This window comes from Chinchilla lanigera, unplaced genomic scaffold, assembly GCF_000276665.1.
Source record: "Chinchilla lanigera isolate Chin_1 unplaced genomic scaffold, ChiLan1.0 scaffold00032, whole genome shotgun sequence".
In the NCBI taxonomy this organism is placed as follows: Eukaryota; Metazoa; Chordata; class Mammalia; order Rodentia; family Chinchillidae; genus Chinchilla; species Chinchilla lanigera.
The window spans coordinates 7,194,629-7,220,327 of record NW_004955433.1 but is presented as its reverse complement, the minus strand read 5'-3'; the positions used below and the strand labels follow the sequence as shown (position 1 = coordinate 7,220,327).

Here is a 25,699-nt window from a genome sequence, read left to right as displayed (position 1 = left end):
CTTAGCTATCTTGTGTGTGCATATATACATATTTTTACTCTTCTTCCTTTCTTTTCTCTTTTCCCTCATCCCAGTTCTTCTATCCTTTTGAGCAGTTTCTTTCCCTTTCACAATATCTTTTAGATTTTATTTACTCTTTCGGTTTTTTGCACCAGGGAGACAATATGATGTTTACACATGCAAGTCTGATTGATTTCACTTATGAGTACGGTCCCTAATTGCATCCATTTACCTATAAAAGCCTCAAGTTTATCTTTCTTTATAGCTGAATAATATTCCATTGTATAAAAATATCACATTGTTTTTATCCATTCCTCAGTTGATGGGCATTTGGGTTGCTTCCATGATTTAGCTATTACAAATTGCACTGCAATAAACATGGGTGAACTTCTATTCTTATATATGGATTATTTGCTTATTTATTCCTTTTTAAATTACTCATCCACCAAGTCTCTGTTATGTACCGCTCTGTTCCAGGGCCTCCATAGGCACTGAGAAGACCTGCTAAGGACCCTTAACTCACATAGTTTTAATACCTTTTCCTTGTACCAGGCCCTTCTTTTCATAGCTGCAGAGATGGAGTTGGTATCAATGGTGGGAAGGACTGGACACAGCCCAGCCTCACCCTGCACTGCTCTAACTCTTGCCTGGGCCTTGCTGTGGCTGGTGCTGGGGAATCACATTACTTTGCTGGTTGGAAGGTTCCTCTGCTCCCAGTTGATTCTGATGGGTAACCCAGATTGAAAACTAGCAGCATGGCAGAAGGCTTCATTCAGAAGTGAATGAATCTGAGGTGCAGAAGGTGAGAGTTACCCTTCTGAAGCTCAGTGCAGCTGAAGAGAAGAGGACAGACCACCCTGCTAACTGTAGCATGTGGAGCATGGGCATGCTACTGTCCACAGCTCTTGGACCTGTCATATCCCCTGGTGGGGACTAGCCTGGGCTTGGTGCTATGGCAACCCAGCATCTCTTTGAAAGTCCTTGCAAACCGCATGGGTTCCATCCCTAGCAGCAGGCCAGAGGTAGAACCAGGAAACCAGATTGGGTGGCCCAGCAGCAATAGTTGTTTGGGTTTATTTCAGAGACTATTTTGAGGATCTGGTTCAAATGCTTCAGACAATTTTCAAGTTCATTACAAGTTCAAACTGGCTCAGTGGGTATTAGGGTCTTCTGCTGATGTTAGAAAAAAGAAAATTACCTTGGCTCAGTCCATAAATCTATAAAGAGAAAAAACTCTGACTTGGTTTGAATGCAGTTTGGGCTTTTGCAGGTGAATAGATGTTTTCAGCTCATGATTTCACAGGTCCAAGCCCCCAAGGATAGTATTAATGGGCAACATCAGTCTGCTTGTCCTGACCAGAACAGGAGGCTACAGGAGCCAAATTACCTGGACTCCCAGACTAAGAAGCATTCTGTGGGAAGAGGGTAAGCTTCCCAGAGGAGGAAAAGCAAGTCTCTCCCCAGAGAACCTCCTCCTGTGACTGAGTCACCCCCAACCCCTCTGCATCCCAAGAGCCCCAGAGGATAAATGAAATGTGCTTACAAATCTACCCTCCTGGAAGGTCAATAGAGACAGTTATAAAATGGAGCCTAGAAATGCAAAGGTGAGAACTAGGGGAATGGGAGGCCTGAGGCTAACTTGGACAGGTGACAAAAGAGAGTTGCAGGCTGACCTTCTGCTCCATTGACAAGGGATCACGCAAGTAGGTGACTTATGACTACTCCTAGAGTGGGAGAGAATGGTTCTTTGGGAAAGGAAGGATGAACCGGCACTCCCCTGGGCATGGACGGGCAGAGTTAAATTGACAGACCTTCTCTTCCCCTAGGTTTTATTAAGTCTGGTTGCCAACTCTCCCCTCCTGAGGGCTCCTGACCGACCTGGGGGAGGCAGGAGTGTCAGTAAGGAAGAAGTGCCTGGAAAGTTTGTCAGTGTGTTCCCGGCATGGGAGGATGATAAGACCCAGCAGTGTGTCAGCAGGGACCCACTGGGTTCACAGAAAGGTGCTGCTTGACTGTTCCTTCTGAAGCTGTCCCTCTCCAGTTCCTCCTCATCTTATCATTGCTGAGTACATAGATCCTTCAAGACACTGGTCACAATCTTGTTTATGTATCTTATTTATTTATTTGCATTTTTGTCTGTCTCCCAAACTTGAATTTCTTTGGCTTACAAACTGCTGTACCCCAAAGGCAGACCTGATCCCTAAGAGGGACTCAAAATCTATTTCACTAAATGAGTGAAAGAGGAAATGAATGAGTGGGCAAAGAAGCCAGAACTCTATCCAGAGTGTCACGGAACTGATACGGAAGGAGAAGTCTGGGACTGGATGGCCAGGGTCGGAGCATCTCCGCCTCTCGTGGTGCTTCTCACTGCTCCTCTGTACTCCTCCTGGGGCATCTGTTTATCCCCTAGTTAGGACAAATGCAGTCTGCTATTTCCTGCTAGGTGCTGCCTCTCTGCTCTTTCAGAATGTCCGCTATGAGGTGGCTCAGCCTGCTTTCCAGTTTAAGTCTGTACTGCCACCATCAAGACCATCAGCCTTGCAGCCAGGCAGCCTGGATTCAGATTCCAGCTCTGCCACTTACTGCTGATACAATAGCGAATATGCGATGCCTTACTTTCCTTCTCTGGAAACATTGTTCCTGTCTCATGAAGCTAATGTGAGAATTCCTTGAAGTTAATTCATGGAAAACATTTAGGCATACCTGGAAAATAAGTGCTTTAAAACATTAGCTACTGTAAACTCTGGAGGGAGGCAAACTCATATGCCCACAGGGGCTAGATGGACACTACAAACCTCTGGCTCAGGCATTGAATGATACAATAGGGATAGATAGAGTCCACACCATACTGAAGCACACATGTTCAGGTAATTGATTCAAGTATAATTTAAAGAGAAAAGTCACCAAGCAAACAAATACATCTACAGCCTTTGAATACAGTTACTGTTGCTTTTACTTTAAATTTAAAAGAAAGAGAAGCTAATTGGCACAAAAAGCACTATGGATGTGTACCTTGGATCTTGTCTACCCCAGCCTAATCAAGCATGAACAGAGTTGGGGCAAGAAAGAACAAGACATAAGTAGTACAGACAGGACTAAAGAAGGGGCTATGGGGCGGGGGGCAGGAGCAGGCAAGCTGCCTTTTTACCTTCTCCTGCTGTGCTCTTAGCAAAGGATTGGGGAGGTCCTGAGCCAGCCACAACCTCTCCACAAACACATACACAGCCTACGTGGACATCAAATAGGGGAATTCAACAAAATAGAATGTTCCCTGCCTCTGGCAATGGTTGCCTATTTAGCTTTCATAGACTCCTTGAATTCCAGAGATGGGAAAGACCCCAGAAATTGTTTCTCTCTGCTTTTCCCTTATTCAAGAAAATTCTCCATAGCATCACAGACAAATTCTCCACCAGATCTAGCGTGTCTGTTTTACTCATCAGTATACTTCTAGCCAGGGAGATTCCTGACATAATGAAAAAAGCTAAATGGGTTCATGATAACAATAAAGAAGGTAAGGGCCAAGAAATAACAGTAGCAATAATCCATTGCAGAAATAGCATTATTTCTAATGAAAACTGCCAGACAGCTCTGTTTTTAAAAATATATATATTAAAAGATCAAACAAACCTAAGTTGCAATGTGACTTGTGCAAATTACGCAACCTTTCTGATTCTCAGTCTCCTCATCCACAAAATGTGGATAACAGTGTTACCTACCTGGCACCATTATAAGGAATGAGGAATATACACAGACAACAGTTCTTGCAGAATTTAAAGCTAGATCCAGGGGCTGGGGATTTAGCTCAGCGGCACAGCACCTGCCCAGCAAGCACAAGGTCGTGAGTTCGATCCCTGGTACTGGGGAAAAAAAACCCAAAAATTAATAAATAAATAAATAAAACTAGATCCATTGTAATAACAGACTTCTGCATTTTCAGGCAAAAGAACCTCAGCTCCTTTAACCATTCCTCAGTGGCATTGCATCTAGGACCTTTCCAATTTTAGTGGATTTGTGTTGGCCTTTGAGCTGCCTAGAATATGTCCCTTGTGGACAATGGTGCCATGTCTTGTTTAGGGTAATCACCTTTGACTGGACACAGTCTGGTGGGACTGTCAATCAAAGAGCCCTGGTGTCTACCTGCCAGGCTAAACCAATCAGGCATTCTCCTTTCAAGCTTCCATCTTGAACTGAGTGATACAGAAACCAACAATGGTTGGAGCTCGTTTTCTTTGACTGGAGCCTTTCAGCCACATGGGTCACTGCCTTACTCATCTCCTTCAGATGAGGATGATCTCCTTCCAATAATAATATGAGCTACCAATAAATTTACTTTGTGTTCATTAAGCAGACTGCATTCCCACTGCTTCTAACGAGGAATATTAGTGGAACACAGTCCAGATAGAAAATTTGGGTTCAATAGGAAGTTATATCTCTTTGAGAAATCTTGGGATAGATTCTTTGGATTCAAAGCAGATAAAGCTTTAGAGATACAGATTGGAGTGAGAGTAACTAGGAGAAGGACCCCATGAAAGAGCGAAGTCCATGCCTGTGTGTGACCTAAAGCAGCTTTCAGAGGTGATAGGATTTTAGGCAAGATCTATCCAGATGGATCAGTTGGGACACATCCCCAAGAGAACCAGCGGCACTTCCTGCCTGCTGCCAGTACAACACCACACCTAGAATTGAGGGGACATGGGAAGGTTTTTCTAACTGGCAGAACTCCCAGCCTTTGAGGGAGAAAGGGAGAAGAAGTGCTAAAATTTGTTTCCTCCAAATGTTCTGGAATGCATCCAGACGCACCCATAAAAGAAAGTTGGCACCCACTTCAGAAGTGAGGCTGTATATTTCTTTAAACTGCAGTCATAATTCCTAATTGAATGTCTCTCTCAAAAATTCATGACACAAAAGACTGAATTATTAAGTAAATAAAATCATAAATGAGGATCATAACAGAGCTAATGGCTGTACTAAACAGCTTTCAATTGTGTGGGAGCTCTACTGCAAGTCCCTGATGGTCCAAGTATAAACTGGTCCAACTACAAACTATATCCAAGTGTAAACTTCCAGGACTGCCCCTCCACCCAACAGAAAAGATGAGCACCCTCTTCTTCAAATTCTGCTCTTTGTGGACTGTGTTTTTCTGCTGATTAAGAAACTGAATATCGCAACATTTCCTCCCAAGACAATCAAACTCTAAGACAGCACCCATGCCTGCTGCCATGGAGCTGTCACTCATGATCACTGGCATCAGCTTCTGCATCCCTGATAGTCTCTGACAGCTCCGAGTTGATGTACCACTTAGATCCCCAAATCGGATTTTTATTTTTATCTAGTTTGATCAATTTTTTAGAAAGTTCAGCAGATTTCTTCTATAACCTTTTAGGTTTAAAGTTGAACTTGAGAAACTAGTGGTAAACATGGAGAGTTTTAGGTGACCCTTATTCTGCCCATTCTGACCATTGTTTATTCAAAAATAAATACCTAGTGAGCTCATTTCTGTGCCTAGTATGTCCTGGGTCAAGGGAATTCTATGTTGAATGCAATAGGCACCATCCTGCTTTCAGTGATCTCATGATCCAGGCAAGGGCAGGAATTAAGCAAATAGGTCCACAGGTAAAATAGATTTATAAATTGGGGTGTACACTATGAAGGAAAAGATTCAGGTGCAATGAAAAGGAATAACTGAAGATATCTCACTCAATGGCAGGGCAGGGGTTGCAAGAGAATTCTGTGAGCAAAAGATGTTTAAACTGAGACCTGGGATGAGCAGAATTGGGCAGGCAAAGAGGGGAAAAGCACAGGATGGAGGGGAGGGAGTCGTGCATCCCAAGTCTCCAAGGAAGGAAAGAACTTGGCCTGTTGCAGGCACTGGTGGCTAGGCTGAGCCTGAGGGGCATGGTGGGCAGCTCCCCCAATAGACATGGCATGTTGGCTCAGCCTGGCTCCTCTAAGAGGGGAGCCCCCCTTGCCCTTGAGGCATGGTTGCTAGGAAACAGGGATGTGCAATGTGAACTATCCCCATCTGGAGATTAGGGGCCAGGTGCTGTAAACAACTTCTGAGGGCTGTGGCAGAGGTTGAATCTAATGAATCAGAAGAAATATGAGTACATGGTCTCATACACAGCTAGCGCTCCATAAATGGTGGTCCTGCTTCGTTGGTGATGCTACGTGTCTCCCTTTTCATGGGTCACAGATCTATAAACTAAAGAAGTAGAGCAAATGTCTTGAAAGATCCCTTCCTATAAATTTTGGTAGGGGTTAGATAGTACATCAGGGAGGGGACTGTACTGCCTGGTAACTCGTGGGTGAGGATGGCACATGCTTTGGCTCTCAGCCTAGGCCATCTCTGATTCCAAGCACCTCAATCCTGGGTGCCTCACTAACTTGCTGATGGGTGGCTGGGCCTGGCCTTGATCCTGGTATTTCTTCATCACACTTAGTATTAGTGACAGGACCTTGGGCCTTGGTCTCTGGTGCCCAAAAAATCGTCTTTTAATTTTAGAATAAGTAACTACTTAGAATAAGTAACATGGACTTCACTTCTTTCATCCCACCCCGAACTAGCCCTTCCCCCTCTACCACTGGCATGAATTATTCATGGTTTTAACCCAAACAGGTAAATATACTGGCTGCAAACTGCTAGCAGTTGGATGAACTTGGGTTCCACTCCATGTGTGATCATGAGCAGACCCCAGAGTCCAGAGCGGACTTCTCTGGACCTCTTTCCTCACCTGAAAAATGGGGATTATAATGCTATCAACATTTTCGTGGGGTTTGTTTTCCATACTGAAATTGAACCCAGAGCTTTTGCACTGAATTACACCTCCAGCCCCTCTTTTACTTTTTATTTTAAGATAGCATCTGTCTCCCTAAGTCACTAAGGCTGTGCTTGAACTTGTGATCCTCCTGCCTCAGCTTCCCAGTGCTGGGATTACAGGTGTGGCATAATAGTGTTCTCTCCGGATTAAATGAGATATGGTGCATAGACTGCTCAGGATGGGCCCAACTCACTGTGCATTTTTGACATGGGCTAGTTGCTGTCATCACTAAGTTACTGTTTCTAAGTTATGATTACTACCAGCAACAGAATGAATTGCCAGTGAGAACAAGAAAGCTGAAAGCAAAATTGGGGTTGAGGCCAGATACATGGCTCATCATACATCTCCTAGGACCAGATTATCAGAGACAGACAGAAAAACAGAGAACCACCTAAGTCTTGTGGTGGCTTGCCTTGTGAAGCAGCACTGCCATGGCTACTTCTGCCCCACGGCTTGGCTTCCGGGAAGAACGAGAGCTCTCAGTGTAGCTCTGAGGCCTTCTGTTATTTGCAGTCTCCCAGCTCTCCATATTTCCCATCATCTCCAAACACAAAGGACCTTAGAGGCTTCAGTGAGAGGTTTCCACTAAGCATTAGGAGGAACTTTTAGCCTGTCCAAGATGCAGAAAGCTGAGGGAAGTGATACGTTTCCATCAGATTCATAATGTTGACTAGGACTGAGGTGCCCAGCTTTATGTCCTTGATTATGAACTGACCAATTTAATCTTCAGCACAGCTGTTCTGTTGTTACCTCTACTTTTCAGGGGAAGCTGAGGCTTGGAGACGCTTGCCCCAGGTCATTCAGCTGGTCGGGGAAAGGCGGTGTGCTGGACTCCAGACTTGTGCCCTTCACCCCCACATGGAGAACAGCCTGCCACCCGTGCTCCCTCTGTGCCAGCTCCCTTTGGGCTCGGGGCTGCCACTGTCAGACCCAGAATTCACACACAAGCTGTTTGGCCCCAGACCCCACACTCCATGCCATGATACCCCTCAAAGAAATCTACATGACCAAAAATCTCACCTTTATTGAGCTTCTTTCTAATGCAGAGTCTGTGAATCTCCACTAGGACCAATTTCTGCTATGGCAGTGATAGCAAACCTACAGTACATGTATTACCTGTCTTTCTTTTAAAACAATCCAAAAGCCCATCAACCAAGGAATGGATAAAAAAGATGTGGTATTTTTATACAATGGAGTACTACTCAGCCATAAAGAAGAATAAACTTGACACTTTTATAGGTAAATGGATGCAACTAGAGACCATACTCATAAGTGAAACAAATCAAACTCACATGTGTAAACATCATATTGTCTCCCTGGTATAAGAAACAACAAGAGTAAGTAAGAGTAAATAGGGTGTAAATTGTATGATAGATATTGTGAAAGGAAAGAAATTGTTCAAAAGGGAAAAGGAACTCGAATGGGTGAAAAAGGAAAGGACAGTAGGGAAAAGGGGAAAAATGTGAGTCAGTTATATTATTTGTGTCTCTTAGCTCATTAAAAAGGAAAGTTTGTGCAAATATTGATGGGAGAAATTTTTATGCCCATATCTTGTACCCTGAGCAACTACTTTAAAGATAACATGTAATGTATTAATTATTGTTATTCTCCTATTATTCTTATGAAATTTTGTTTTATTTTTCCATAAATTTTTTTTTTTAAAAAAGACAAAAGATGTTAACATCTGAGTTGTTTTTTCTAAACTAAAACCTGAATACTCAGGTTTAACTGCAGTTTTGGCCCTTTGTGATAAATAAGTGGGTTTGGGGTTGTAGTCTGAGCACTCATCTCTCAAATGTTCCCATCACTGCTCTGTGGGCTGTATTTAAGAGGGCAGGCTTTGGAAATGCACAGATCTGAATTCCGGTCCTTCCTCCTCTTCTGGAGACAGGTGATTTACTGTCTTCCGCACCTTCCAATGTGAGGATAGCAACAGCTCCTACCAAAAACTACTTTACCAGCACACAGTAGGTGAGCAGCCTGTAGCTCTGCTCACTGCCAATAAAACCAGGTCACTGGCCACTTCTTTCCACCCAACACCAGGCCACAGGCAGCTTTAAAAAAGTGATGCCCAGCAAGCTGGGGGGGGGCAATATAGCTCTACATTTCCAACCCATTAGCCAATCATGACCTTGTGACTTTCTTGTGTTCGTGCAGCTCAGACCCATATCGTGAAGACATTCGAGTTTTTCTTTTGATCAGCAGGAAAGCATTTGTTTTAACCACATCCAGCTCCCTCCATGTGGGTCAGGAGTCTACAAGAAGCAGACACGAGCCCATGGCCAGCATCCCATGGCAAGCAGCTGGGCCATCAGATCAGACACAAGGCCTGTCTATCCTTTCTCTCTTCAGCAGGTCAATATGGATCAGCAATTGAAAGGAGGCCAGTCCTGGTTCAGGTAAAACTGAAATCTGGCGGGCATGTAATCTGGCACACACCTGTAATCCCAGCACTCGGGAACCTGTAGTAGAGGATCACTGCAAGTTTTATACCAGCCTGGGCTACAAAGTGAGCTCAAGGCCAGCCTGAACTGCATAGTAAGACCCTGTCTAAAACAGACAAAAAACAAAAATAAAAACCTGAAGTCTGGGCAAAGGTTGTCCAAATAGCACAGGGCTGCTCTGACAGCTTGAACCACAGGTCCCTTTTGTTCTCGGCTACATGAGGTCTGATAAGAAAGGCAACATCCACCCCTCTAAGCTTAATTTATAGTTAGCATTAGTTTAGCTACTGCAGACTTCAGAGCAGCACAATTGTGAACTCCCAACAGAATGCAGTGAGCTTGAGCATTCTCAGCCACCCATGACATCATCACCATCGTCCAGGTAATAGATATATCCAACACCTCCCACCTTCCTTGTATACTTTGGGTTTTGTTGTCTGTCTTTTTGTGTGTGGTAAGAACACTTAACAGATCTATCCTCTTAGCAAATTCAGAAGTGGACAATACAGAACTGTTAACTGTAGACGCTGCATTGTCTCTAGAGCACATTCATCCATCGTAACTGAAACTTCACACAGAGCCCCCTTCCCACCCCAGCCCTGGCAACCATAGCTGTGGTCTCTGCTGTGTGTTTGACAGTTATCAATACCTCATGCACATGGATCAGACAGTACCAGTCTTTCCGTGACTGGATTCATTATTGGCCACTCTTGCGGGATGTCAGCAACCACACCAGTAAAATAGTTCTAGGAGTCTTGTTTGTTCCTGTAAAGTCTTCTGCAGAAGAATACTGAATTTACCCATTCGAAATTATTTCAAGTCTATCACAATCCCTCCAACCTGCCAGGAAAATGCCTTCCTTTTGGCTCGCTGGGCCCCCAGTCCTGCAGTTATGACATGTCTTGCACTGCATTTAGCTGTTCATGTGGACTGATTTCTCTCCTCCGGGCCCAACTGAGAGTGGAGGCTGAGTTCTTATCCAGTCTGGTGTCGGTCTCACAGATAGTGCTTAGGTGGTGTGTGTGTGTGTGTGTGTGCGTGTGTGTGTGTGTGTTGGGGGTAACTACAGTTGCTATTTGCAAACCACTTTCCTGCACATTACCTCAACTACATGAGAGAGCAGTGCTTGGTGTGACTGTTTATCCCAACTCACAGACAAGAGGACAGGCCGAGAAAGACCACGTGATCAGTGTAAGGACACAGAACTGAAATGCAGTGTTGCTGTGGGAAGGCAGGTGAGTCTGTGTGTTACGTTACCTCCAGGAGACCACGCTGCCTCTCACAATGAAGTCAGTGGAGAGCTGCTACTATCAAACATCTCCATTTTGTAAGTGAATAGAGAGAGGCCTAGAAAGATGGAAATCACAAAGCTAGTAACGAACATGGCCCAAGGATCCTGACTGCCTCCGAGGTTCCCAGGCCTGGCCACTCTGAGGCTCCATTGGCCTCCCTTTCTTCCCCAGCTTCATCCCCTGTGTTGCCTCTACTGGACCACTCTCCCTAGCACAAGGGCACAGATGTGTTTCCTGGCCCAGCCACATCCAAGAGTCATCTGAAGCCCATCCTTGCCCTGGTGGATCCCTGAGATCACCTCACTCATACACCTGCTCTGTGGCTGAGGAGCAGCATCTGCCTCCTCCTCCTGCCATGAGCATCTAGAGGGCAGGGATCATGCCACATACATATTTGGGGTCCCACAGATGACCAGCCTTCTACTGACAGCCACAGGCCCTACAGCAGTCATCCCTATGCCCACTCATTCCTGTTTGACCTTCAGGTGAGCTGAACCAGGGGCTCAATTAAACCAGAGGTCGATTCTGGCTTCACAGCTTGGACTGAACTTAAGGAAGCCCAGTTTCTCATGCTCTGATGCTGAGAATGAAAACTGATCTAGCCTTCCTAAAGGAAAACTTGGCAATTGGGAAATACATATCAAGAGTCGTAGAAATGAACTCGGCTTTAATTGTGATCAAAGCAATAATCTGTGCTGTCCCCAGGATTTATATTTGAGGACAGTCAAGGCATCATTGTTTATGATAGAAGAGAACTGGACTCACCATGATTGGCCAATGATAGGGAACTGTGTAGAGCAATCATGGCTCACCCAAACAAGGAAATACTAAGCATACAGCACCACACACTGTATCACAGAGGAAGGAAGACTTGGGGAAATGGAAAGTGCTGATGATGCAGTGTAAAATATTATCAGTATAACTATTTCAAAAACAAATATATACAGATGGATCCAGATGTAAATTATTCTACTTACAAGTGTTTGACTTTGTGATGGTGTAAACATTATATACATCAATAAAACCGCACTTCAGATTTTGAGTTTTAAGGGGCTGGGGATTTAGCTCAGTGGCACAGCCCCTGCCTCGCAAGCACAAGGTCGTGAGTTCGATTCCTGGTACCGGAAACAAAACAAAACAAAAATCCAAAAACTTATTTTGAGTTTTAGCTCTTCCCCAGGCTAGCAATCCCCTCTCTTGTGAGCTGCTGGGCAGGGAGTCACATGGTCATGGGGAGAAAATAACTGACACCATGCAGTGTGCCATGTTGCAAGCCATGACATGAGGTAGATCAGTGCCTTAAAGGCATTTTGAATTATGATTTTTTTCCAACTCACAACGGGTATATCAAGACATAACCCCAGCACATGAGAAGAAGTAGCTATACATGAATATACATAAAAAGTTTAAATTATATACCAAAAGTTTTGGTTTGGCACTACAGACATTTTTTCTTGTTTCTTTTTGCTTTTCCAAATGTTCCAAATTTTCTACAGTGAAATATTTCTGGATGAGTAGGCAATGACCTTTAGACCACTTTGTTAGCCAACAAGAGATTTTTCCTTTGAGAAATTTTTGCATGCTCAATCTTTATAAAAATGTGTATTTGATCCCTGCAACATAGCACAGAAAAATGCTAAGACAGAAACAAAACCAGCTCTGATCCTTCTGCCCAGACATTTACCATGGGCTGCAATACACTTTTATAAGGAGAATATTCTGAAACACTACATTTAAAACAGTTAAAATTGAAGCTGACTGAAACTTCTGGGGAATTTGTGCCAAATAGCTTTAGGTAGACTTCCTGGAAGTCAGTGTCCCAGAGAGACTGCTCTCAGGAAAATGTGTCCAGTTCTATGTACTTTGCCCTAGAATGGAGATGTGGATTCTTCTCAAGGGGAAGAATACATGAGATCCCTGTGTTCTCACAGGTTCTGCTTGGGCTCTGCACGACCTAAAGCCTTTTTAGAGCCATAAATGCAAGGCTGAATCTGCTCTATCTGAATGTCTCCATCACTGGGCGAAGTTGTTGAGTGGGGTGGACAGGTCAGGCCTTAGCTTCACTCACCTCCCCAAGGCCTCCTGGGAATGAAGCCCCCTCCTTCACCTGGGGCAGCTCTCTCCCACCCGAAAGAGCCTCTGAAGCAGCCTGGAGGAAATTTGGGCAACTAGGGAAAGTATGGAGTAAGGAAGGGGGGCCAGTTGCCCAGAGATCCCCTGGCTGGTGCCCCACATCGGTAGGTGCAGGTGCTTCCCCGCTGCATGGTGCTCTCCAGTCAGGGTCTCCCCTGGGCATTGGGCCTTGCTTTCAAATTTATCACAATTATGGACAGGGCTACAGAGAGAATCAGCCCAGGGGAGCTGTGTGCATTCATGGGACACCACCACCTGGAGCTTTTTCCCCCCTTAGTGTCACCATGTGCTCAGTCCCCCTGCACAGGGCCAGTCCTCCAGCCGCCCTGCACTCTTGCCTACATGTGGCAGGCTGACCTGGGCAGTGGCTGGTCTGGGTTGTGGCAGAGCTTTCCAGGTGTTTCCTAGTCTCTGTTCTCCCTTCTTCTTTGCAGCAGACTCCAAAGGTATTACGGAGTCAGTGTGCCCAGCCAAGTGCCCAGTGGCTGTCAGTAGACGTGTGAGGCACGACACGGAGGCACACTCCTTAAGAAGATGACAGTGATGTGTGCCATTGGCTGCCCACCCTTCTGCTTCCTGGCCAAACCATGGCTGTGATAGGAGGAGCTCCAGAAACCCTGCAGCATCAGAAAGCAACCTAGGTGACTGAGGGTTCCGCTTCATAGCTGGTGTCTGCCAGCAGATGCACAGATAGGAAATCTGGAAGATACACACAGTGGAATATTACTAAGCCTTATAAAGAAGGAAATCCTGGCATTTGCAACAATGTAGTGAACCTGGACAACACTATGCTATGTGAAATGGTCCGGGCACAGAAAGACAAATACTGCCCAATCTCATGAACATGTGGAATCAAAACAGGCAAGTTCAAATAAAAAAAAAAAAAAAAGCAGGCAAGTTTTTAAGAGGTAGAGAGTAGGAAGGGGTTGCTAGAGCTAAAGGTTGGAGGGGTGTAGGGAAAGGGGAGATGTCGATAAGGGGGAACTAGGTTTCAGGAGAAATGAGTTTTTGAGGTCTACCCTACAACGTGATGCCTATTGTTGTTAGTAATATGCTGTATATTTCAAAGCTGCTAAAAAAAGGATAGATTTAAATATTCTAACTGCCAATAAATAACCAGCAGGTAAGGTTCTATGTTAACTAGATTGATTTAATCATTCCACAATGTATGTATATATGTATGTTTGTATTTATCAAAACATATTGTGCCCTGTAAACATACACAATTATTGTTTCTCAATTTAAAAATTTCAAAAAGGCAACAAAGTTCTGCTTTGCACGTTAAGTTAGCTTTCTGTAAAATGAGGCTGCAGCTTGAATCCAGCAACTGTTCCTTGTGAGCATTGTGCCCTCTCTCAGGAACCCCAGAGAGAAATTGTGGGTTCAGGGCGCCTCCAGATCTCTTTCAGGAACTAAATGCCATCATGATGGTGCAAGAGGACTTTGTTCAATGGGAGGAAAAGGCAGCTGCAAGGTGGACTCAAAAATATATGCTCAGCCTCTGATTTTTTTTGTGGTTGTGGCTGTTGTGTTAAGTTTTCCAGTGCTAATTTGGCATAAGCCTTGCTGGCATATGCAGTAAAACTAAGTCCGTAGGGCTTGTATCTACCAACCAGTTAATGCAAACAGACAGGCTGTGTGTTCAAAAGAACTCATGTAGAGGGACACGTCTGACCCTAAGAAAGTGACGCCACAGTAGCCAGGATGAGCAGCCCCCTAGACCCCACTGGGCCTGAAAGCCCCGCACGCTGACAGAGCTACAGTTAACTGCCCAGGGCCTTTATAAAGCTCTGTGGCTCTGAACAAGGCTATGAGGACAGACTCTGGGAGAAAGCCTCCATAGCAGTGACAAGTGAGCCATGGGGTCACTTTGTGCCCCTGAAAGTATGGCGCGGACCTGTCCTATGGCTCACACTGACTCTGAGGTCTGGTGGCCTTGTGTGCGGTGCTCCAAGGGACTTCAAACCTCCTTTTCCCCAGAGATCTACAGTGCATCACACCTAACTTTGGGGGAACTGGGGAACAGAATCGCAGAATCTCCACGGTTTCAGAAAGATGGCTATAAAACTTCTGTTTGCTGAGGCTTGGACCATGAGCTGGGTGGCTTAGATTACAGAAACTGATTGCGTCACAGTTCGCCACAGTTGGAGGACTTCCAAATGCAAAGCGTCTGAAGCTTGTTTCCTGCTGAAGCTGAGGCAGGACCTGTTACCGGCCTCTCTCCCTAGCTTATCCATGCTGCCTTCTCCTGAGTCTCTTTGCATCACCTTCCCTCTAGGTGTGTCTGCCCCAGGTCCTACTCTGTCTCTCTCCCTTTCTCTCTCTCTCTTTCTCTCTCTCTCTCCAGTACTGGAAATTGAACTCAGGACCTTGTACTTGCCAGGCAGACACTATACCGCCGAGCTATCTCCCCAGCCTCTCTCTTTTCTGAGGACAGAAATCGTATCAGTCATTAGTGCACTGTAATGAACTCATTTTAACTTGATTACCCCTGAAAGACCCTCTCTCCAAATGTCACATTCTGAGACACTGAGGGTTACGACTTCCACACGTGACGTGAGGATGGAGGGACACAATTCAACACATCACACAAGCATCCGTTTGAGGGCCACTGAAAGAGCCAGAAAGGTAACATAGATGAGAGACCTCCGCCTAGGCGAGAACTGCACTGAGTCTCCCCTCCAGCCAACCGTAGCTGTGGGCTGCCCTCTGCTGCCTTCCAGCCCCGCCCCATCTCCACCCTTGCCACTCTGTTCCATGCCCAGGAGGGTGATTTTTTGCAGGCTGAATCTCAGGGTGGCCCTGGCCTCTGGCCCGCTGATCATTTGCTTGTGCTGTACAACATGGCCATGAACCACATGTAGTTATTTGCTTCTAAATTACTTAAGAAATAAAATTAAAATTTTTGCTCTTCAGTCACTAGTCCCCTTTCAAGTACTCAACAGCCACAAGTGTCACAAGTGTCTGGTTGCTGAGGTTTTGGAAAGTGCCGAGTCCATTGTCACAGAAGCTTTCTTGGCTGGTGCTGGTTAAGCCGGGAGACACCACAGGTTATACAACGGTGGGAAGAAAGGGAGCCAAGCTCCTTATTCCCCGGGCTCCTTTCCTCCAGATGCCTGGGGCTGGCTGTGACTCTGCTGAGGCCACATCTCTTATCAGAAAGCCCTGTCCCACAAACTCTTCTCTGTTTTCCCTTCCTTTGTCTCTTCAGGAGCAGTGCTTGTAATGGCTTCCTGTTATTTCTTTCTGGGGTACTGCACCATTCTTTATTGGCCCCTCTAACCCTAAATCCACACTTTTGGAAACAGCCGCTCCATACAGTCCCCCATATACCTGATCAAGGTATTTCCTCATTTTTATGACAAGACCCTGCCATGTTGCATCACTAAATATTCTGATTTTTCAAAGAAATCTGTCAACCTACACTTTACACAATGTAGGTCCTGAATCATGGCAACCATCTCAAAAACAGTGTTGTTATGGTTTGTGTCTGTGTGTCCCCCCAAAGCCTCATGGGGTCATGGGGCAGGCTTTTAGAGTTTGATTGATTATGGGTGTGAGAGCTACACCCGCCCTGGAGTGGATAGTTTGCATATGTAAGGGAGAGGAAGAGGCTACTTGCAGCCATTCCTCCCTTTTTGTGCTTGTTGCTTTGCTGTGTCCTGCCCTCTGCCCTGTGCCACTTTGCCTTGTAACCTGCCAAGTATGGACTGAAACCTCCACAAACCATAAGCAAAATAAACCTTTTCTTCCTTAATTTTGGGCGTCAAGTATTTTGTCCCAGCAGTGAGAGAAAAATAACTAAGACAAGTGTTCAAAACCTACTGATCATAACTCACCCAGAACTGAATATAGCCTGTTGTTGGGTACCTCTACTCTACTTAAATGTGAAGCAACCCAATGGCCATTTACTCTGCCTGAACACCTTCCCCATCCACCCTGGGGTTTTTCCTGATCTCTCTGGGTAGCTACTACTTTGCTCAGGGACAGGAAGGGGTTGTCATACCCCACACTCAACTGCTATCACAGAGTCCCTTGTAGAACCCAATGTGAGTCATACAGTTATTACTGCGAATGCAAATAAGTATAATAATGTGGATAACAGTTACTGAGCCGTTCTGTTTTTAAAAAGACTAACATTTGTTGAGTGCAGACTATTTGCCAAAACCTATGCTTCTTTCATATCAATTTAAAAGGTCTTATGATTATGCTTGTTTTACAGATCAGAAACTGAAGCACAGAGAGAAGCCCTTTTTGTGGCTTCTATTGTTCCTAAGTAAAGGTGAAGCTGGAAGTCTGGCTTAGGGCTTCCTGGATGCAGAGTCAGGCTCTTTCCTGCTCCACTGTGGTCACTGTTCCACATGCACGCTGCCTTTTCTGGGTGGCTCGAAGTTCTTTGAAGTCCCCCATCATGCCTGTGTCACCAAGCAGAGAGCAGGTACTCAATAAGTGCTTGCAGCTAACTGGCTGGTTGCTTACTTTGGAGGAGGGCTGATATCTAGATGTCCCCTCAAAGCTTCATGCAGTCATTAATGGGGCTTTTCTGAGGTGGCTGGATAGAAGATGTGTGATGCTGGCATCAAGGATATAGGGATTGATTCAGGGCATGGTGCTAAGACTAAGGGTGCCCCACCCTGGGCATAAGTGCTACCCACCCTAAGGGTGGGTTGCCTGGATAGAATTCAAGGGACAGAATGAGGAGCAACAAGGGTTGCTGCTGTCACTTGCTTCCTCGCTACTTCTCTGCTTTTGCTGCCTCCTGCCTACCACCTTCCAAGCCATGAACTGTTTCTCCTCTGCGATGGCACCCTGCCTTTGAGCCAGCTGATTATGGATTGAAACCTCTACAAACTGTAATAATAAACCTTTTCTCCCTTGACTTTGAGTGTCAGGTATTTTGTCTCAGCAATGAGAAAAGTAACTAAGACAAGGACTTTCTGAACAGGCTCAAATCAGGCCAGAAATGCGACTTGTAAGGCTAGTCCTCAAGGGCTATACAACTCTGGCTAAGGGCTCCCTCTCCCACACCCAGCTAGTTGCTATTTACCCACAGACATTTAAAGGTCAGGGTAGTACTGTTCAGCCTTGAACTTATCACTGCTGCCAGGATCACAGATATTAAGGAGACAGGTTGGGAGCAGGACAGCTCTGAGTGAGGTAGCTCCTGTCACTCTGGTTTACTCCAACATGGCTATTTTCTCCAGCAGGATCAGCAGGACTAGAGTTGCTTTGGGCATCTTTTATCAATGTCTCTGCTGGACTCCCAAGCCCAACTTTGCCTTGTCATGAATCTCTGAATTCCTGTGACTCTTGGTTAGATGCTAGCCACCAATCTGATGTTGAACTTTGACCTCGCCTTTCTCCACTTGTTAATTATTTCAGGCAACCCTTAATTCTGTGACTAGACCAGATCCTTGAAGAAGGTGACAGACACCTCAGCATCCATTCTTGCATGCCCACAGTCTCCAGCACAGCACTGCACACAGAGGAGGTTCAGTGAACTACCGAAGACTAAGCCTACACATCCTGGGCATAGCCCATGGTGCTGCCTCTGGACATAGAGTGTAGTGGGGAGGGAGAGGGGAAAACAACAGAGAGGCTGCTCCCGGGAACATTCTCCATTAGTCGTGCATTTTTTTAAGGTTCTGGGTTGGCATGACCGGTTGATTGTTAAGAATTTCACACAAAAAAAAGGTAACTGGAGGAAAACAAAAACAATAATGTCAGTGTCCTGCTTAATATCCCTCCAGAGTTTCCCCCTGACAGTGCTGGATGATCTTGGCACTGCATTTTGGCTTCTCTCTCTCTCTCTCTCCTCTCTCTCTCTCTCTCTCTCTCTCTCTCTCTCTCTCTCTCTCTCTCTTTCTCTCTTTCTCCATACCTTCTGTCTCCCAAAGCTTCTTCCTGCTCCTCCACCCACCTGAGGCCCATGGGTTCTGAGTGCTAACACACACATGCACCTGTGTGTATGCACGTAACCACACCAGCCGAGATGAAGAACATTTTCACCTCCTTAAAACATTTCCCTCACCCTCACCATCCTAACAATGAATCCTCCCAATGCATAACTGTCCTAAATGCAGATCCATCTGGTATCAGAACACTGGAAAAAATGAAAGGAGAAAAAGTCTACAATTGCACTCAAATTTTAACACTCAGTAACTGATAGAATAATACAGGAAATCTGTAAAGATACTTGAAAACACTCTCAACCAACTTGAGTGCCTGATGTTTATAGAACCCACAACCAATCTCAGCAGAATACAGTGTTACATTCTTTCAGATGTTTTCCAAGAGAGATCATATGTTGGGACATTTAAGAAATGCATCAGCAAATTTAAGTGGATTGAAATCACATAGGATTGGTACTCTAATCATATGGAATCAAATTAAAAATTATTAACAAAGAAGGATTTGGGAAGTGCCCAAATGTTTGGAAACAACACACTTTTAAATAACCTATATGTCAAATTTTAAAAATCAGAAGGGAAATCAGAAAATGTATTTGAGCTAAATTATAATGAAAAGATGTCAAACCTTACGTGATACAGCTTAAGTAGTGCTTAGAAGAAAATTTATACATTTAAATATTTAAATTAGGAAATAAAGATTTAAAATCAATGAACCAACAGTCAGTAATTTCTTTTTTTTTTTTTTTTTTTTTGAGACAGGGTCTCATTGTGTAGCTTAGGCTGGCCGCAAACACATGGTGATCATCCTGCCTCAGCCTCCCAAATGCTGGGATTACAGGAGTGTGCTGCCACACCCAGGTAACAGTCAGTAATTTCAAAAGACAATAAAATTCATAAATCCCTAGCCAGGATGGAGGTGGAGACAATCAAGCATGACAAAAGAGACTTTACTATAGATACTAGAGAAAGTAAAAGGATACCAACAGATTATTATGGACATTTTGTGCCAATAAATTTTAAAGACTAGAAAAAATATATCAGATTCTTTGAAAAAACAGAAATTAATGAAAACTCAAAGAAAAAATGGAAAATCTGGTAATCTCATATCTGTCAAAGAAATTAAATGGTTAAAACTTTGCCACAAGAAAAAACCCTGAGCCTACATAACTTCACTGACTAATTTTAAGGAAGAAATTACAACAATCCTATACAAAGTTTTTCAAAGACTGGAGAAGAAGACACTACATCCCAACTCATTTTGTGAGGCTGGTACAACTGTAATACCAAAACATGACAAAGATGTTATAAGAAAGTAGAACTGCAGCCCAACATCCCTCATAAGCCTGTGGAGACATCTAGAAAGGAGCTGTAATGGTGTACTTATTTATACAAAAGTTCATTCAGGCTCTAGCACAGTTTATGAGTCTATGTTATATGTATGCGTACACACACATGTGTAGTTATGTATACTTACATGTGTGGAGATAAAGAGAGAAAAGAAGGGAGAGAGGGGAGGGGGAAGGGGAGAGAAGAGAGAAACGGAAGACTGCATGTTAAAGTGTTCCCCGTAGAAAGTGAGTTCCACAGTAACTTTTTATTTTGCTTTTTGCTTATCTGAATTTTCCTAATTTATTCTGAAACAAGCATTATAAATATTATATATACTACATGTACCCTTTATATATATTTTTATAGATATTTATGGATTTATTATATGTACACTATATATTTGATAATAAAAAGGAGAAATTTTAATTTTTTTTTAAATAACAGAAACCAACCCAAGAAGGAGACATCCCCAGCCGCAGTGCCCATGGCACTGAAGTCGCTGTCACCAAAAGCAGTCACAGCCAGCCACACCTCTCTGGGGAAGGAGGCCGCATGCTCCACTGCACTCAGGAGACCTGTGGTGGCTCAACATGATGTGCATTCATTCCCTAGAAGATAAGCATTTGAAGGGCTCTTCTGCTGGCACTGTGGGGCACCCTGGAATCCCAGGACTGTAGGAGGCTGAGGCAGGAGGATCCTAAATTGTCTCAAAATAAAAACTTTTACAAAGTACTGAAGATATAACTCAGTGCAAAGGCCCGAGACTCAATCCCCCATGATTGATGATAGATAGATGATAGATCGATAGATAGATGATAGATAGAGAGATAGAGAGATAAATGATAGAAGGTAGATAGATACATACATACATACATACATAATTATTCAGCTGTGCCACCACTTTTATTGTTCACACTTCTAATGCATCTCTACCTCTGCACCCACAGAAAGGAGTGTCAATCTGAGATATTTACAAAGGACAGAGAACTAAGTCCTCTGTTTCTCACTGGACAATAGGCTGTAAGGGCATAGCCTTGTCATGAGGCAAAGCAGGAGAAAAGAAGTCCAACAGGAGGAGGTCAGTGACACAGAGGGCACCCCTGGACCTCCACACTGCTCCTCAGTTGCCTGCTCCAAGTCACCTCTTCTGCCTGGACTCTTCGAGTTGGGTTTCTGTGGCTGACCAACAGGAGACTCCTAGCTAACGTGGGCCTAATATAATCACAGCACCTTCTCTGTCAGAGCCACTAATCACCAGTGTTATGTGTGCCCTGGGTCCTGTGTTTCATGGCTTTTGTTACCTCCTTTTCCTCATCAGCACAAGATCCACAGCTGTCTTACATCTGGCAGCTGACACAGTAGCATAGTAATATGTCCCTGGAACGCAGACTGTTGTCAGTAAACAAGGGGAGTAAATGAGCAAAGACGTACATAGAAGCCATGAATGGGCTGCGCTGAATCCTCTGATTCCCTATAAACTTAGATTCTAATTACTAATAGAGACTCAGAAGGTACTCCTGATCCTCACAGGCAAGGTACCTTTCCTGCTTCAGGAGAAGGTTTACATCCTGAGTCATGTCTGCATTCTACCTGCATTCCCTCCTGAATGATGTTCCTCTGAACCCCAAGCTCTGTGCTCAGTGGGGTCCCATGGCACAGTTTTCTGAACTGCTCCATCCCTGGCTTTCTGAACCAATGTTAATGGTGCCAGTGAGCTGGGACCCACACTTAAAGGGGAGGGTAGAGTTAAGCAGGAAAACCAGAGAGGATGTTCCAGATCTGTGGAACACTTAGACTTCAAGGAGGGGCTTTGGAACCCGTGGGGCACATATCACCTAGTGAGCATCAGTTGGTCTTATTAAAATACAGGTTCCAAGGCTCTACACCAGACTTACAGAGTATCTTGGGTTTAGATTTCCAGGAAACTCATTTAAAATAAATGTCCCAGATGATACACACGAGTTCAAGTTGAGGCATCCTCTGTTCTTAGCCTCCTGGTCACTCCACTGATGAGGGATTTCCACCCTACACTGTTGGGATGGCTGAACACATGACACCTGGCACTGGGCAGATGAGATGAGCAGAAGTTTATCAGTCATCTATGCTCACAGCCCAGGACAAGAGGACACCACACATTACAAAGGGCCATGCAGGAGCTGCTCTCAGGAAATGAATAAGCTGCCAGGGCCTGTGTGAGGCAGGGTGCAGGGGCCCTTATTCCCACAGGAGGGTTTAATTAGATTGTTTGAATTCCACAGGCTAGCAGATACTGAAACTCGAGGATAAGCAGGTACCAACTATTCCTGGTCCCCCGATGAAGAAGTTTGTTGAGGACATTTTCCATGGGAATAAAAGAGCAGAATGTGCAGCTGGTCTTCAAAGGTCCTACCAGTTTTACCAAGTGTTAGGGCACCCTTTGGTTACCTCCTTCAGCAAGCACAGTCTCCTTCAAGATGCCTGATACTATCTTCTTCAAAGTGGGCCCAAAGTAACAGCAGTAAGTCCTGAGCACTAAGTTCAGGACACAGGCTCCTGTGGAGTAACTACAGGGCTCAGAGAATACCTCAGACTGCTGATGGGAAATCTTTTAGAGACCTAGTGCCCAAACGGCAACCCAAAGCCCACTTATTTATCAGAAAGTGCCAACACTGCAGTTAAATCTCAATACTGATGTTTTAGTTCAGGGGAAAAAAAAAGTATTTTCTGATGCTCAGCTGCTGGGGTGACTTGACTCAGAGTGGATGGAGAGAGAGAGCTCTGCATGCCTGCTGAGGCACGTGTGCCATAGGCTCACCATTAGCTTTGGTCCAGACAGAGAATGGGAGAAGGAGCTGCACTTCCAGGAGTGGCCATCTCCATGGGACACCTAAACGTGACTGGGAGTGTAGGGTGAGTGCAGGGCTGGCGGGCATGACCTCTGCCACCATGCAAGGAGCCCAGCCTCACACTGCGTATGGCAGCTCAATGCAAAAATCCAGGCTGCGCGGGACTGGAGGTCACCAGGAAGGAAAGCCAGAAGAGCTATCACCGTGCTCCCAACCCAAAATAGACAGAAAAAATCCAGACCCCACAGCTCAGTATTCACAGAACATCAGCCGAGACCACCTGTGCATCAAATAAAGAAATAAAACTAAAAGCCCAGGAAGGCTGGCTCTTATGTCCAGGTCCTCCTCCTTTTGTTTCTGTTTCCTATTACCCACCACCACTCCCGACAGAGTACATATTTCTCACACTGGGGGTAAAAATGCTTCTCATACAGTTGTCATTTTCATATTCTTGATAGTCTAAGTAAAAATCTGTCCTGTGATGAAGAATTTTCATTCACTCATTTACATGACAAATTTTCCTGTCTATATGCTGAGCTCAGTACTGGGGGTTGGAAACCCAGGATGAATAAGAGGTAGGTCCATGCAGTGGACACCTATGCTATTCTTTTAATGAGGCAGTTCCATACATATTGATATGAAAAATCTTCAAAACAGGTAGTTAGCTTTTCTAAGGTAATGAGCAAAGCAGTGTGGATCACATTGTATTGTTTGTGCTACAGAGAGGGGGAGGGATATAGAAGGAGTCGCAGAGAGGCAGGCAGATGAATGATATATTTGCACCAAGTCTCTAAAAGAATACACAAGAATTCATAACAACAGCTACTTTGGGGTGGGGCAGGGTGGGGTGGGTGAAGAGAAGGAAAGTCTCTAGTCTGAGGATATTTCTCGTCGTATACTCTTTTGTACTGATCTATTGTTTAAAGTCATCTTTATATGTTGCCCATCTCTTTCTCCAAAAAACACTTTAAGAAAAAAGATATGAAACAAGAAAACTGAAAAGCAGGCAGAGGAGACAGATGAGTAATCATCTAATTAGTAAACAATGCAGTGAATGCTAAAATATTCATGTAGTTCCTTGTCTTCTTGGAGAAAGGTACCCTGTTCTGGTAAAGTCAGGCTAAACTTATTGGATAGACTGATACCTTAACCTTTAAAAATGGGTAAAACTGAAGGCTATTGTCCTTCACATCTGTTAGTGAGAAAAAAAGAAGAAAGACGCAAAGGAAAGAAAAGAGAAATCCACAGGCTTTCAAGGGAGGTTTCAGAGGTCTAGTGTGATCTCTGGGGAAAGGTCGAGGACAATGCCAGGTGCTCAGAGCTGTAGTGGCATAACCCCACATTCCCAAGAGTGCTGTTATGGCAGAGAGCTAGCCCAAGTGGGGTACAGGCCAAATAACCACTGGCAGAAGTCGTTTCTTTGCCAGCATCACGGCCTTCCTGTCCATTCCAGATCTCCAGTGATACCAAAGCTGGTTAAGGTGTTCCTGGCTTTCATTCCTCAGGGTCATCTTTAAGCACTTCATTTCTGTTGGATGAAAGGAAATCTCTACATTCTAACTTCCATTCCCTCCCCACCCCAACTCCTGAGCTACTTCTCAGACTGAGTGTTCTTTAAGAAGAGACTGGGTCCTCACTGACATCTTTCTTTAGAGAGCTCCATCAAAATCTTGCACTCACCCAGTGTCCTTTCCTTGGCCACCGGTAACCAAGGAAACGAGATACTATGGTAACACAGGAGGAGAGAAAAAGAGGCATCCTGGAGCCCTTCCTTGCATTCTTTCTGTTCTCTCCTGGAATCGAAGCATCTCTTGGGGTAGGGGCCCTGCTCTCAGCTTTCCAGGGGGAAAGAACTAGGACAAGGGGGTGGTTTAGTGGCTGACACTCACAGCTTCCCTGAAGATTAGTGCCCCAGAGGTTCCCAAACTATGCCCTTTCCCAAAGAGCCTGGCTCCTGCTAAGATCTATAATATAATGGCCAAAATAACCCATTATGAGAGATGCAGTTTTATTTAAATAAGTGAACAAAACAAATACAATTGGGATCATATATAAGCAAAGCCCTAGACATTGAAATCATAATGTATGACAAAATTACCAAGTGTTTGCACCATCTTTCACAATGGAAAATTTATCTCATGGTTTTGCCCTGCTTTTCTGCCTCTAAACAGCTGCTTGTTCTTCAACCCTCAACCATCCTTACCTCTGCTTCTCCAGACAATCGTCCTGCATCATTGTTTGTTTACCTCTCCAAGGCCCTCTCTCTCTCCCTCTGAGGCTCTCTCTCTCTCTCTCCCTCTCTCTCTCCCTCTCTCTCCCTCCTCTCTCTCTCTCTCTCTTTCTCTCTCCCCCATTCTCCCTTCTTGCCTCCTTCTAGCCTACCATTCACCTGTCATAAAATGAAATGACATCAAGAGATTTTCTGTGTTCTGGTGCCGGAACTCAGGCCCTGCCAAGGCCAGATAGAACCCCACTCCATGTTGAGCAATGTCCTTACTTCCTGTGACCTTACAGCAGACAAGCTGGGCACAGAAGGCCTCAAGGTAGCACAAATGAGGCCTCTGCTGGGAGGAAGCCAGCACATTACAAATGGTGATAAGTGTGATGACGTTGTGAACAAGGAATAAATATTCCGAGGGCTCTGCTCAAGTGCAAGGTCAGAGCGACCTTTTAGTCTCCATCTTTTGTTTGTGAAAGCTTCTTTTACATTCATGAGATTTCTCATTTGAGTTTTAAAAATCTCTTCCCCAGTTTGTTCCCTTGAATCTACCCTAAGACGCGTGATGATCCCACCCTCTCCCAATAGTACTCTCTGACCTATATTTCTCAAACTCTTATCAGTTAAAATGTTTTGAACATGGACTTCCCCCAATCTAAGTGTATGCAGGTATTTATAAATCACACACATGTGGCTACAATACTAACATTTATATATATATATATATA

General features: G+C 44.6%; 1 long non-coding RNA gene across 3 annotated transcripts in view; it reads right to left on the bottom strand.

Annotated features, from left to right (window-relative positions):
• The window catches only part of LOC102011796, a 41,935-nt gene that overhangs the window by 14,235 nt on the left and 2,001 nt on the right, over positions 1–25,699 (bottom strand). The window lies entirely within an intron of this gene.